This window comes from Dromaius novaehollandiae, chromosome 2 (genome assembly GCF_036370855.1).
Source record: "Dromaius novaehollandiae isolate bDroNov1 chromosome 2, bDroNov1.hap1, whole genome shotgun sequence".
Classification (NCBI taxonomy): domain Eukaryota; kingdom Metazoa; phylum Chordata; class Aves; order Casuariiformes; family Dromaiidae; genus Dromaius; species Dromaius novaehollandiae.
In genome coordinates, this window is record NC_088099.1 from 124,575,644 (window position 1) to 124,590,562 (window position 14,919).

A 14,919-nucleotide genomic window follows, 5' to 3' on the forward strand; every position below is an offset into this window, starting at 1 on the left:
AAAGTCAATAAGAAACTCACTGGGTGTTAGGTCAGTCCTTGGAGGGGCGTGGGAACTTATAGTAATTGTGCAATTTCCCTAAAAAAATCCCCAGAGACCTAAGTTAGGCGTTTTGCCTTTGCAGCCTTTCCTGCCTCTGCTCTTGCGGTACTTTTCACTGAAATACTACATGCTGTGAAATACGGTTTTCTTCCACTTAAAGCCCTTGTTACAACATTAAAAAGCCGCCAATAACTATCCTGGAGTCCCTTTTGTCATAATATCTGTCCTTACTAGTCATGCTCACTTAAGAAGGGGGAAAAAAATAGATGAAAAGATAGGAAGGCTGGATGCTTCTTTCCTCATCTTCCAGGCTGGCTGCCGAAGCACACTGCAGCTAACCCAGCCCGGCCCGCGAGCGCAGCCCATGTGCAGGCACCAGGCAGGAGCCGCCGCGGGGACCGCAGCGAGCCGCCCCTGGGCCCCGGCAGGTCGCCCGGGAGCTACCGGCAGCTCGAGCGCGCCCGGCCCGGTGAAACATCCCCGGAGCCGTCGGGAGCGAGCGGGGGGGGGCTGCGCGGAGCGGCGGCGCGGCTGTGGGCGCCCCCCGCCCCCCTGCACCTGCTCAGGGCCGGCCGCGCCGGGGGCGCAGCCCGCCACAAAGGCGCTGCGCGGCGCTGCGCGGGGCTCCGCGGCTGCTCCCGCCCCTCGCCCGGCCCTGCCCGCGCCGCAGCGGCCCCCGCGGCGCCGCAGCGCTCGGCCCGGCGCGGTGCGAACATGCGCACTGCCGCGCAGGGCGCTGCGCTGCCGCCCGCGCCGCGCTCCGCGGGCCGCGCTCCGCGCCGCGCCTCCTCCCCCTGAGCCGCCCGCCGGCGGGGGAGGGGGGCCGGGAGCGGCGGGGGGGCGCGCCGCAACTTGCCGCCGCTGCTGCTCCTCCTCCTGCCTGCTTCCCTGCCTGCCTGCCGCGCCGCTGCCGGCCCCTGCGGGCAGCGCTCCGCGGGAGGGCGCGCAGCCCGGCGGCGTCAGCATCCCCGCACGGCGCCTCTGCGCGGAGGGCTTCGCGGTGAGTTGGGGGCGGCGCGCGAAGTTGGCGGCGCGGCGCGGCGCGGTGTGTGTGGTGGTGTGTGTTTGTGGTGTGGTGTGGTGTGGTGTGTGTGCGCGCCCCCGCCGCCGGGTGCGGAGCGCTGCGGGGCCGCGGCGCGGCTGGGCGCGCACCCGCGGGGGGGGGGGCCGCGCGCAGCCCCGCGGCCGTCGGCGGTTTCCGAGGTCTGCGTCGCAGGTGCGGAGCGCGGCGGGGGGGACCGGGCCCCGGGCTTAAGCCGCGGTGCGCCCGCCCGAGCGCTGCCCGCGGCCGCGGAGTCCCCGCGCCGTGGCTTGCAGGCTGCTGCCGCTCCGAGTCAAACCTCTGACTATATTTTAATTCAAATCCTATTACGTTGTGACAGACTCCAGTTTGTTTCGCTGTGGCATCTGCTCTTAGTCTGGGAAACTCTTTAAGAGGGGGAGGTCAGGGCAGAGTAGGGTCTGTTTTCCAAAGCGTTGCGAAGAGAGCTGCAAGCACGAATTAGACCCAGCAGATCATTTGCTGTGTGCTCCTCGGAGCGTTTCTTTCCCTAAGCGCTCCTAAGATTAAAAAAAAAAAAAAAAAAAAAAAAAAGCTGTCAAACAGTCCTAGCAAAAAGTTCTGTAGCTTGAATGTTACGTAGACTAATGGACCCAATTATCTAAATAAACAAACATAGTGATTTATAGGTGTCTGAACTATAATGCTTTGAATGATAGAGCTCTTTAACCTTTCTTTCTAATGTGTCCCTCAGAGATTTGTTTTTAAGCAGAGTAATATATCATCTGTGGTGCTGAATACTTGAGTTGATTACATTTGTAAAAGGAATGGGCTTAGAAATAATACCCAGCCATTAAGCAGCAAATGCAAAATAGAGAGAGAGCAAAGATAAAATTTTGGCAGAAAAGATTTTTCCCCTTCGCAGCAGCCTTGCTTCATTAACTTTTATCCAGAGTATCTCATTTTATTAAATTAAACTTCAAACAAAATAAGGGTGTTCTGTGTGAAACCAGAAGCTAATCCTCCTTAGTCCTGTTGAAGTCTGTCTCTGTTGCAGTTAAATTATGATTTGAGCAGTCCCTGTTAAGCAAATTTGCAGAAACGAACAGAGCTCAAGATTCCCAGTACGTAAATGGCAATACTTTGTTATTGTATTTGTTTCTCTTAGACAATGCAGAAGCAGAAAATACAAATCCTAGCTTTGTTTTATTTTACATTTTAAAAAAATCTGTCCAGAAAAGTATACCCCTATGTGAAACGTACAGCTTCATGATAGCAGAACTGCCTCCTCTTACTAGAAAAGTGGTTATTTAGTTGTTAGTTCCTTTTACAAGGGCAAAATACTGCTGCCTGTGGAGCATCCCCCATAAGGGCTGAGTGTCTTTTGCTCCCATTGAAAAAATTACCAAGCACAATATGAATAGCATCTTGCAGGCCTGGAGTACAGCGTAATTCTATCTTTCACTAGTATTTCAACACAAGACTGTATTAACATATAATCGATATTCAACATTCATATTGCTCATATGAGTAAAGGTTGTGGGATACGACACTCAACCATCTCAAGTGTCTTTTGTTCAGTTCCTTTTATGAAACGTCACTTAATGAGGAGGGAAAAAAACCCAGAAAATCCACTGCATTTTAAGGCACAGTCCTCCTCATAAACCTCATAGACAGACATCTGAATGTGAACATTGTTTTAGATCGCTGCCGCCAGACAACTTCAGCTCCAAATTTATCCTGCTGTTAAAGTTATATTGATTACAGAGTGACAACTGGATTTCAAATAAGAAATGCTCAATAATCTAGAGCTAATTTGTACTTTAAAAGAGGCACTCTTCTGAGGAATCCGCGAGAAATGCAGCTGAGTTTTCCTGGCTGGCTGTGCAGTGGTATTTAGTTAATGAACCCTCTTTCCTGGGGCAGCGCTGACTTCATTGACACGTAAGAGTTAAATCTGTTTATCAGTTCATTGATGCTATTGGTAAAGTGCTGGAGACTTTTAGTGGCTGCAACAGGACCCAGGTTTTCTATCCCCTTGCAGGAAGGGGATAGAAAATGGAGGGGCTTTTCCAAAGTAGTTGCACTTCCAATGCTGTATCATTTGTAACTGCAACATGCAACATGAGAATGGTAAGACTAATAGAACAAGTAGGCTTGAAGATGTTGTTTAACACTTAATTGAAACAATAAATCATTCAAATAACATTATCCAGGCTTTTGCAGTGATGTCTGCGCTTTGAGGTGTAGAGGATGCAGCAAATATCAAAACCCGCATGGGCTTTGCTCAGGCGGCGGTAGCCCAGATTCGGAGCACCCTTCTGAGCCTCGGCAGGCATGAACACGTGTCGGGGACTGGTGGCCCGCGTGGTGGCCCCGAGTGAGCCTCAGTGGGGGTGATGGTGCTGAGTCTATGGAGACTCACCCCCACCTCTGGGCTACCAAACCGGGGCCGGGACAGCCCCCTTGTAAGCCTGAGGAATCACCGAGCGAATGGCACATGCTGGTGGGGGCCTCGCGCTGGGCAGTGGTGAGGATGCGCCTTGCCAGCAGCCCATGGCAGCCGCTCGCTGCCCGTCCTCGCGCTCCCGGGGATGCACGAGCTCCCTTCAGTGCTGTCGACTGCAAGCCTTTGTTGTGTGCGATGACCCCGCAAACCTCTGCTCTGGGGAGAGGAAGAGGTTCAGCAAGGGGCCTTACGTGGAAAAATGGCGTGCATCTAAATGTTCATGTCATCACGTATCGCTTACGCTGACTAAAACATGAGCAGGACAAGCAATGCACACTCACATAATGCTGATAGTAATAGATCTGAGACTTTGAAACCACTGTGTGTTCACGCAGCCTCACAAAAACAGAAAATCCTGCTATGCAAAGATGAGGGAGCTGAGGCGTGAAGATTCAGGTGCAAATTTACCCAAGGGAGTTGAGATATCTTTAGTTGCTGTCCCCCACGCTCCGTCCCTGCCTGTCTCAGGCCCAGATTTGCTGTGCAGTACCAGGGCCACTCTCGAGGTCTCTCAGGAGCACCGTGTCCTGCTTACCTTCTCCTCGGGTCGCTCATCTCCTTAAAACCCTGTGTGCTGCGCCGGCAGTGCCGCATTGCATATGCTGCTGATGAGCCAGTGTACACAGGGACCCACAGATCTCAACTGATTTACTCAAGGCCAGAAGCTGCAAATCACTGTGTGGTTTCACGCTGCTTTTCTTCCGTGGCAAAGCTGGCTTTTGCTCCGGTGCCACAGTTCTCCCAGGTGACTCTGGGGACAGCGTTGCGAACAGGGCCAGGGAAACGAGCCAGATTTAAGAGCAAATCTGCCCTTCTTTTGGACGGAGAGTGGGCTTAGCGTGGCCTCTTTCCCACGTAGCTGCACCGGGGAAGCTGCCGGCAGGGAGCCGCGCTGCAGGGCCCACAGCTGCGAGTGGCGGGCAGGAGCTCCTGCGAGGGGGCCCCAGGTGCACTCAGGTGCCAAGGAGTGAAAGGCACTATTTCTTCACCTCATTGTATGTGAGGTAACTAAGTTTTAATTAAAATAACGGTGGTAGATTATTAGGGCAGATAAATAGTGCCTTGTTACAGCCCTCTTGGGTCATATGGAAGCAGTATTCATTTTAGAAAGGATGAATGAACAGACAGTGTGAAGGATAAAGATCAGCTTTGTTAATCACTCTGGAAGTGTTCTGTGGGAAAGGATAAACTTATAAGGAAAAATACTGTCCATAAATGCCATTGAAATATTTACATAACTTGAGAAAATTTTGATTATTGGAGGCAGATAAGAACCAAGTTATATTTGGGTTGCTGTCAGAGATAACTAGGACTTGTACAGCCAGGGATGGTCAGTGAGTTGTGTGTTGGTTATACTCTATTTCTGAATGCTTCGTTAGCAGTAATGACGACCTCTTCTTCCACACAACCCATGGAAAAAAAAAAATCGTTCTTGTCCAAGTGATGATAAAACATTTGGAGACAACATTTCCTTAGACTCTTATGCTTCTGGTGCAATTCACTTTTAACTTTCTGTGTTCTTGGATAAGAAGTTTGCCAGTCTTCATCACCTAGGTTATCTGCATGGAGATCGATTTGATCATCCACTTTCAGTTTGTGGCTCTTTGGGTCTGCAGGGTGAGAAAGAATTACTCCAAGTGGGAAAGTCCCCCCTCGCCCCCCCCATACATAACTGGAAATGGTAGGAATTGTTCCTTTGCTGATCATTGATTTCGTAATTCTCACAAAAATTTCTCTTGACCTTTTCCAGTTCTCAGAATGTGATACAAACCTCTTAAAAAAAAAAAAAAAAAAGAAGAAGAAGAAAAGAAAAGAAAAAATATCTGTGTTGCTTTCATGTAAATGTGATGAGGATGAGTCTTTGAAAATATAACTTAGCCGATATTGATAAATAAACTAGCTTGGCCAGAATAAATCTTTTCATCTAACTTGAAGAGCCCCACTGTAATGAAGTAAATGTAGATGTACTTTATGTGTTCCTTTCATCTGAGTACATAGCAAACCCTCTAAAGTATTGCAAACAAATCTGAAATGGATTTCTAAGTGGCTTTTTTTTTCTGTATTGGGAAAATTTAATCTTTTCAGGATGCAATGGGAATGGAGTGTACCCTGCTGGTCACGGGTGCGTTGAGGTGAGTGCCGGTGGGAGCGGGAGGGGGCAGAGAGCACGCGAAGGAGCAGACTTGTCTCCTGCTGTTGCTTTGTGGAAAAATGCAGAATGCCCTTGTTCCCCGTGTGGTTTAACATGCGTTGCTTGGCGCACCTGGCCCCGACCTCACCCCTGTGGAAGGAAGCTTGTGAAAGATGCTTCGAGAGGTAGGGGGACCGACAGCGTTTCCTGTAGGCTTCCTTCTCCAGAGCGGCCTAATTCAGAGCCCTGTTGCTGAATGCAAGCTGCGTGAAGAGAGCACGTACGAGCACAAAATGACTTCCCTCCTGTCTACCTCCCATCTACATCTGCAGCCTGCGCAGGGCCTGTGATCGCCTGGCAGTGCGCTACCGTGCCTGGAAGGCTTGTTATGGAGGACACGTCCTGGCTCTGCCCAGAGCGTCGTCTGAAGGTTCGTAGAGTGCTTAAACCTTACCGGTGGCTTCAGGACCATCCTAGCAGCTGGTGTGGACACAGTCCTTGGCGTACGACTATGGCAGCGTCATTGCCTTTGGCAGGATCTTGTTGGTTGGAAATTGTGCTTTGGGAGAGAGGAATTCAAAGAACAGTTCTGCAGATGTGAAAGCTTGCTGTGTTAGAGTGGATTTAGTTTTCATTCCTAGACTTCCCATATCACTGCTTTCAATTACAGCATTTTTTTTAATAGATCAGTAACTTACTGTGGTAAGGATACTTAACAAATGGAACTATCTGATTTCCTTCTCCCTGCTTCATGAAGAAACCCACCATGTAATGTTCATAATTCCCATATCACAAAAAGGCTCTTTGGATGTTCTCTTTAAAAGTACAATTTTTAAAAATTGTACTTTTAAGACAAGTATTGTTCATTTAAAAGATAGGAGAATATGTAAGTGCTTTGTTTTGAAAAGGGTAAACTCTTCGTTTTGGAGAAAAAGCCCATAACTTGATGGGTTTTTAATAAGAAATGTTCAGAAATTTCATTGAAACAATTCATCGTGTTAGCATAATTACAGAAATTCTACAGTATGAGCTTTTTCTTTGCTGAGATGGTAAAGAGTGGGAAATAACATAAAGACTGATTTCCTTGAGTATTAAAAGAGTTTTGTGAAATAGCTTTTAATCCAGCAGAATACTGTACTTTAAAAGCATAATTGTGATTTACTAACATTCACGTTCAGCTCACTGTTTGACACCACGAAAAGTCAGACATCCAATTTAGCTAGTGTCTGGTGTATTGTGCCGTGTGTATGGAAGTGAAACGTATTAAAAACCGTTCAGCTTTGGACGTGTTCATCTGGGGATTTACTCATAAATAATTGATAACCCACGGAAACAAAATCTCTTCATTACTTCTTGGAACACTCACCTCTTCCCTCCCGCGCTCATTGTTCTTGTAGGCACACAGGAAGGCAGAGGCGCTGCTTTAATGAAGGTGTAAGTCAGCCTCCAGTGCTCCCATCAGAAGGTCACCCAACTAAACAGCAGAAAGGAAGTGCGTGGCAAAAGATAAACATTTTATTGTCCTATGGAGAAAGGTGGCATTTCAGTGTTTTAGAGGGAACCACTTAGCTGCTGTGTTGAAGGCGTCTTTTCATCCTGTTGCAGAAGCAGTGCCCATGATGAATTACTAATCAGTGAAGTGCCTGCACCCAGTGCACTGCAGTATGGTATGTCAAATTAAGAGTTACTTGACGTGCAGTACCAATTACAGTTGTGATATTTGGGCTTGATCCTTCAAAATTTTACTGCTGTGAAGTGTCCTTTCTTAGACTGTTTACTGCAGTGGAACAAGTCTTCATGAGCAGTGGTTTCTCATTTGAGTAAGGCTGTGCATGATTGGGCTCCTATTTACCAGACACTGAAGGATAATGATGAATTTCCTTTCTTGGGGGAAAAAAAGCCATTATGCTACCCACGGACCTAATAAAGTGGATTTGATTCGATCTAGCCAAATCTCATTTTCAAGGAAAAATTGTTAATGTAACAGAAGAAGTTCATCTTTTTGATGACTTGATTGCTTTAGAATTATTTGCCAAGTTAAGTAACAGTCTTGTAAGGTGCTAATATTTGCTTTCAGGTGTTTCCAGGTGACAGTGGTTAGTATGGAGTAGATGTAAGTCCCAATATGCTGATGCCAGCTTTCAGCTTCAGGCTTCGTAGCTTGAACTCTTCCATTTTCATCTGGCAGAAATGTGCATCTGTTGAGTCATCTGGGTTTGTGTCTTTTGAAAAATATTGGTTTTGATCAAAAAAAAAGGGGGGGGCTATAAAAATCTTTTAAAATAATAGTCACATTCTGCCTGATGTTGGAGAAAGCTTTTGTTCCTTCCTCTATAAACCAAAAGATTAAGTTTGCTTATAGAGGATTAGCAGAGTTCTCTTCTGTTAATTCATACTGGTGTAGCCAAAGTGCCTGATTTTACATCAGTGGAAAATCCATTATCAATCAATGGGAATTTTGCAGCTGAAGCCAAAGGGATTAGAGGCTCATGGTTTGGAAGTGACTGAAAAAGAGAAAGACCTGGATATGCTTGTTGTCACATGGCTGTGAGCCACCGCTGGGGTGTGGCCATGAAAAATGGCAAAGGAAAATCTTAGGTTGCTTCAGGCAGGCTATTTCCAGAGATGAGCAAAAGGACCGGCACTGTAGTGCGGGGCTGCTGAGAAACCGTATCTACGATGCTGCTTACAGTCCTGGTTACCATGTCCAAGAAAGATGATTTCAGACTGGAAGAGGTACACGGAGGAAGGTGACCTGAAGTCCTATTCCAGGGATTGTGCAACGGTGAGGGGGGAATCAATCAGGTTAGGGTCCCGGTTTGGGGAGGCGAGATGCGCAATAGGAGCAGGAGTTAGGAAGAGTGGTGGAAGAGGGGCACTGATTTGAGAGGGAGTGTTGTGCAGGAAGGTGTCTGCGTGAATTAACTGCCTGCAAAGGTTTCTGCCCTTAATAAATAACAACTGCTTTTCCTTCTAGTGAAGTGGATTTACCAACATTCAGACTACTAAGATATGCATAGCATAAGACAACCGAAATTTCTGCATACACTTTAGTCAAGAATATTCATCAAGCATATTCCTAGAGTATAATTTCACTTTCTTTTGAAACATTGCCATCAGACTTAGCTTAAAAGTAGCTCTGATCTGGAACCTAGCTGGACAAAAACATGGTCCACGTGCCTTCTGCTGCAGCATTTTGTGTGTACTTTTCCAAGGATGAAAACCAATACATCACAAAAAGCTCTTCAGAGAAAAAATGCACTTTTTACTATGATTTGGTAAACATAAATGTATTGTTTTGATCTGCTATAATAGGCAAGATTGTGTCATTTAATTTGGCAATTACAGAGATTAAATTAATTTCATTTTCCTTTATTCTTGTTAAATGCAAAATAATTGAGCATGCATCATGAAAGGTTGGGGCTCTGTTGTTTGTAGCTTCATCATTTATTAATACAACACATTAGATGAGAGGCTTTATAGATTTGCTTGCCTAAGGAAAAAGAAGAGGAAAATATATAAAGGCGAAACTGGATATGTAAATTCTGTCTCACACATTGAAGCACTGTCAAACTAGTGCCTCATTTTGTAAGAAAAGACTTTTTTTTCTTCTTTTCCCCCTAGAACTGTGAGCTGTGACCCAGTGCTTAAACACTCGGAATGAGCTCGTATTTGGTTAGGCGAGATTGCTTGTGCAGTGCCTTCCCCCTGCTCCTCATGCTGTGCGCTTAGGGAGCTAACACGGCAATCAGAGAGGCAAAATAAACTACAAATGAGGATACCGAGGAAAGGTATGTCTTGTCACTATCTTAGCCATCTTAATTGGCTGTCCTAGTTACGGGAGTAAGCCATTTGTGACGTGTACAGATTTGGAACTATTACCTTAGACTAATTTAGCCTTTTCAGAAAATAGCTTTGGCCTAATATTGGCTGTGTTGTAATCATCAGTTCAGCAGTGACAAAAGCACTCCTCTTCCTTACCTTTATGTAACTGGAGGCTATTTGAAAATTGGTTATTTCTCTGTGTCTCTGCAGCTCCAAATAGCCCAGACACTGCCAGCCGTGGATTAGTAAAATAAATCCTTCACATTCACGGTTAAGTGGAAAGTATAAGGAGTGTTTTCTGATTTGTTTTTTCACTGTAGTGTCGTTTGTTAGCTGGTACTGTGACCACCATTTCTTGACTGCCATGATGTGGCTTGTCACAGAGCTCTTCTGCATAGATGTAATTCATCGCTCAAGGGAGCACTAACGTGTGACGTTATTCATATGGACCTTAGCTAAATAGTTGCCCCTAGACCACCTATAATGAATCTGTACTTCAACAATTATCTTTTAATTCAGTTTGGTTCTTGTGATGTGATTTTCTTTCTTTTTTTATCTTTTTTTTAAGCTATGATGGCTTTGGTTGTCAAATGGGATGCATACCTATGATAACCTTTCAGTGTTGCCAGGCATAGTCAGTTTGGAAAAAAATATTCACAGCAATTTAATACATGAAATGTATCAATGTATTGGAAAATATTTTTCACTTTAATTATGCAGAAGTATGATATAACAGTTCAGTTTTCCAGGGTATCTTGGTGGACAGTCTGTCAACTCTTTTAAAGTGTTGTTGCAGTCAATGTTATTGACTGAGATGAAGGAAAGAATTAATCTTTCATTTCTTTCCCTTCGTAGCAAGAAGATCTAATTTCCTACTCTTGATTTACATTTCAGTATCAATTGTGCATTTTAATTTATGGGCGTGAACCCTGAAAGCCTTATTACTCAGTTGTGGCTCTGTCTCTAATTCTGTTTAACAAGTCCATCTCATTTCTGAAAAGCACATACAGCAGGAATTGTTCTGTGTTAGCAGTCAGATAAATTGTGGGGAAATAAGTGATGGCTGTGCCTGGCTGCTCGAGCGGGTTACAGCGCGTTTCTGACCCGTTGCTATGAACTGGTGGGTGTCTGCTGCTGGGTGGCTCTGTTGTAATCTTCCTGAGCAGGTTTGGAAGAAATCGTCCTAGAGAAGAACTGGAGAAAGCACACTCACCCGGGAGCAGAGGAATGGTTTCCTCCCAAACTGGGAGGCAGTTTAGATGAGGAAATTAGCGAAGTTATTTACTCAGCAGAACAGGCAGATAGCCAATAATTAAGCGTTTATTTGCTTACCGTTTATTCAGCACTCAGATGGAGCATGCTCATCGACAAATGAAGCCGCACAGTAGGTCCTTGCTCGGCACGTTAAAATCGGTGGTTTCGGGGAGCATCAGGCGGCGTGCCGAAAGAGCTCGGCAGCCCGGGGCAGGCGCGTGGCGGGAGGCCTCCCTGGAGAGCTTTTGCAGGCGGACGGCTCGTGGCTTTCATCCTTGCGGGCAGTCTGGAGGCGTTAGTCCGGGCGGGCCATGGCCCCGTGCAGGGGCGAGGCAGCCCGAGGAGCTGCTTTCCCTGGGGATGAGAAGCCCTGGGGCTTGGGACCTCCCATTTGGCTGCCTGGGAACTTGGCCGGCGCTGGGAACCTCTGGTTGATTTTTGTCTGTTCTTCGCATCTCCCCGCTGTGTGAATTACTAATACATTTGTTCTTGGATGGTAGTAATGTTAACAAAAACTAATCGTTAAACGTTTAATCAACAGTCAAGAAAACATATTTTATTCAGGAAATATGCTTATCAGTATTTTCTGAACGCTTTTCATTTGGTTTTCTGAACTAGGCAGAAATTAGGTTTTGCAGTGCTGCGCTTCCCTAGGAATGAGAATTTCTAAGACTCTGCAGTTTCTGTGTTCCCTACAGCATGATGCATGCTCTGCTCCACAGAGCAATAGTATTTTCTGTATTAACTTGTGTACTTAATTACACTGACGCTTAGAAAAAGCAACAGCTTTAAATAGAAAAAGCTTCCTTTCGCTAGAGCCTAGAGGAATACAAAAACCTCAGGAGCTTGTGCACTTAAGCTGTCTGTAGATAGTTAGCTATCAGTTTTGTGAGATGTAGCTCTGAAATGTTAGTGTTCATCATTTAATAAAAGTCATGCTCCCTGCAGTTCATCCATAGCTGACACTTGGAAACCTTGAATTCAGAAAAATAGATGTGAAGATTGCTGTATGTAAACGACCAGAGCTGATTATACCTTTTTAACGCCTAGCTACCAGGCTATGTGACACTTAGGTACCTGCTCTGTGTGTCTGTATCAGCCCCGTTTTATGCAGATGGGAGCAAGCTCTTCCCAAACGTTAATTCTGTTAAACCATTTGTATGCTGAAGAGCAGGGTTTATGTGGAAGGCAGAAGTGTGGTGCTTCTTTCTGTCCCTGCAGCTGTTGCTTCATTTTCAAAGTAGAGGTGTCTTCTGACTTGAAGGCATGCACTGCAGACTTAAACTTGCCTTTTTCTTACTCTTCTGCACGGTCCTCTTTAATGGCATTTTGTGCCTTTGCGCTGGCAGTGGTGGGTGTTCAGTGCAGTAACTGGTTAAGTCAAGTCTGACGGTTTGGTGTGCACCAAACGTTAAATTGGGGTATGCTGGCACGGTGCAGACCGGAAAGTGGGGCTTGCAGGAGGATGCAGCTGATGTCTTAACACAGGATTTAGGAGTACAGGTAATTTATATTCTGACAGACGAGCCTCGCTTCTGGTGGACCAGTTTTACATGCAGTTGGCCCTGGTTGATCAATGCTGCGCTCATCCAACAACTTTTGGTTGTATTAGGGGTAGTAGCTAGAAATTATCCCACATCCAAACTTTAAACATGGGATGGGAGGGGCCAGGCCAACTTTATTATTAAGCAGCTTTGCTGGGTGTGTGCTCTGTGTCATGTTCTGTGTAGACGGACTTTTTTTTTTACAAAAGCCTGTTCTCCAGCTTGCACTTCGGAAACTTCAGAGAAGATTCTCCGTTCTCACCCAGAAAAGGACATCAGCATATTTTTGCTGACTTGTGTCGATTTTACAGTTCAGCAAAGCTTTCTCACCTCCAGTGTTTCAAAGGCTAAATCCATATATTTTTATTGGGTTATTCAGCAGGGAAGCAATGTCTGTCATTTCATCTGATTCCTATGGGATGGATACAAAAAGGCAGTTATTTCACCTCAGTTATGACCACAAATGTGAAACGTGTAAAATTCATAGCAGAGTGTTTGGGTCTGCAGGTGCTGGACAAATAATGTTTTTTGTGCAAGTCTCTTGTATTGCTTTCTCCAAGTATTTCCTTTCCTTTAAAGCCCCTTTCTCACTAGCTGATTTTGAAGCATTTGTAGCTAGCATTGTGTTTGTTTTTGTGGTATAACAAACTAGATGGTGACTTAGCTGTCTCGCTAATAGGCCTTGCGCGGTCTCATATCCGAGATGCAAGGCAGGAGACTGTTATCAACACAAACCTACAAAGAGCAGTTTTGTTGTAAAACACAAAGGTGTGCCACTGTGTTTGTTTCTTAGTCCTGACAAAGTTAATAGCAGTCTAGAAACAGCACGGGCAAGATGCACTGCTTTATATGCAAGTGGGAGCAATGTAGCTGTTATCAGTGACCTTAGCTTTCTCATTTTGTTTTGCAAGTTAATTTTGCATTAATTACAGGCATAGCTTTAATCTTTGTCGCAGGGCAGAAACAGTAGTTATCCTTTGACTAATGATGTTCAGTTTATTTTTTCCCCTGACTCTCCGTTCACAGAATAAAGACTGAAGCATCTTTCATACTAATTTATTCTCTATTCATGATTTTCAAAATTCGCAAAGACATTGATCTTAGATACATTGGTGCTGTCTTCTCTGTGTGAGTGGTCTTGCTCTAATGTGATCCTTGGAGATTGCAGGAGGCTTTGCATGTCAGGGGAAAAAACTTCTTGAGGTGAGAGAGGAACAGTCTTAATAATACAAGTCATTTGATTTTAGTGAAGGAGGAGAGTTGCCATTTTAAAACAGGATGAAATCTAAGCCTTTATGCAAGTTGTCCCCAAAGTAAAGGCATGCACTAGAGCTTAGATACAGTTTAAATTCTGGGCATATTCCAATATCAGAGACCTCAAAAAAGAAACAGCTGCATAAGTGATATAGCGGATCAAAACTCAGTGAGTTGCAAAATGGGTAGAAATGTCTTTTTTGGAGATCAGAACTGGTAAGTGCATGTAGACTTGGGTAAGAACGAGTTTAACCAAGGGAGAGACAGATACTCTTTCCCAGGGAAAACAGATTTTGCTCTGTGGTTTTGGTACACAAAGTCTGTGTTGTGGGAAGAAGAAATGCTCAGCCCGATTGAGGTTCATATGGAACTTTGATTCTTTTTAAAAATATTTAGGAAGGTTAAGACATAAACCTCATTCTGAAACAAAACGCTGCAAAGGAAGACAGGCCAAAGTGTACAGGAGCAATAGCTGTTGAAAAGATTTCCATGAGGACTGAAAATGTGGATTTCTTAATACTTTGGAATTTACATACTCATATGCTGTTGTGGTTTCAGAGGGATTATGTGTACAAGCCCCTCTGTGCAGAAAGGTGATTACAAGTATAAAATGACATTTGCTGCTATATTTAATCTTTTTTTATAAAAGATGTTATTTTTTTCTGCTTTGCTCATCTGAAAAATGCTAAACTCCTACAACTGAGAAGACGTATTTTGATATTTCAATACTTTAATTGCAGCTAATTGATAAGAAGCAGTGATGGTAATATCCAAAACTAACTGGAAAATAAAACAAATTTATTCTTCTGTTGTGTATTGTATTTGTCTTATACTGTACATGTGACATAAGCAATGAATTCAAGAATTACACTCATGTTACTTTTAGGAGAACTTAACCATTTGCTGTGCAATGAAAAATACATACTTAGACTGAAGGTTTCTGATATACTTCAGAGTTTCAGAAAAGGTGTGAATTATAATGTGTACATATCTTTCTTTTAACTTTTAGAGTTTTTTAGATGCTGAATTACTTTCGCACACATGAGTAACAGTTAAAAACAGGATAAAGTCAGAAGTGAGAAAATTAATATCCTCAGACTCAGCGTGGGAAGCTGCTTCAGCGCGTTCTAAAAGTCATGTAAGGCATCTGTATATAAGCAGGCAGAAATAGTGGTCTGCTGAAAGCACAAGTGTTAAAAGTTATTCAAACTACAAAGATATCCTTGATATCTGCCCCTAATGAATCCAACAGAAAACAGCCAGGCTGTGCTGGATCAAATACAAAGTGAACATGAAACTCTGAAAAGGACTTTGAAGAGCAAAGAGTCTGCAACATAAAAATAAATGAAGAACTGTATGT

The 14,919-nt window shown here is 44.6% G+C and overlaps 1 protein-coding gene across 2 annotated transcripts in view; it reads left to right on the forward strand.

The window, feature by feature from the left end:
* The first annotated feature begins 673 nt into the window (after nucleotides 1-673).
* The window catches only part of PAG1 (phosphoprotein membrane anchor with glycosphingolipid microdomains 1), a 118,190-nt gene continuing 103,944 nt past the window's right edge, over nucleotides 674-14,919 (forward strand). For both annotated transcript variants that reach the window (XM_064507361.1, XM_064507363.1), the window contains exon 1: nucleotides 674-1,042. The gene's annotated coding sequence lies outside the window, so the exon portion shown is untranslated. The remainder of the gene's footprint in view (nucleotides 1,043-14,919) is intronic.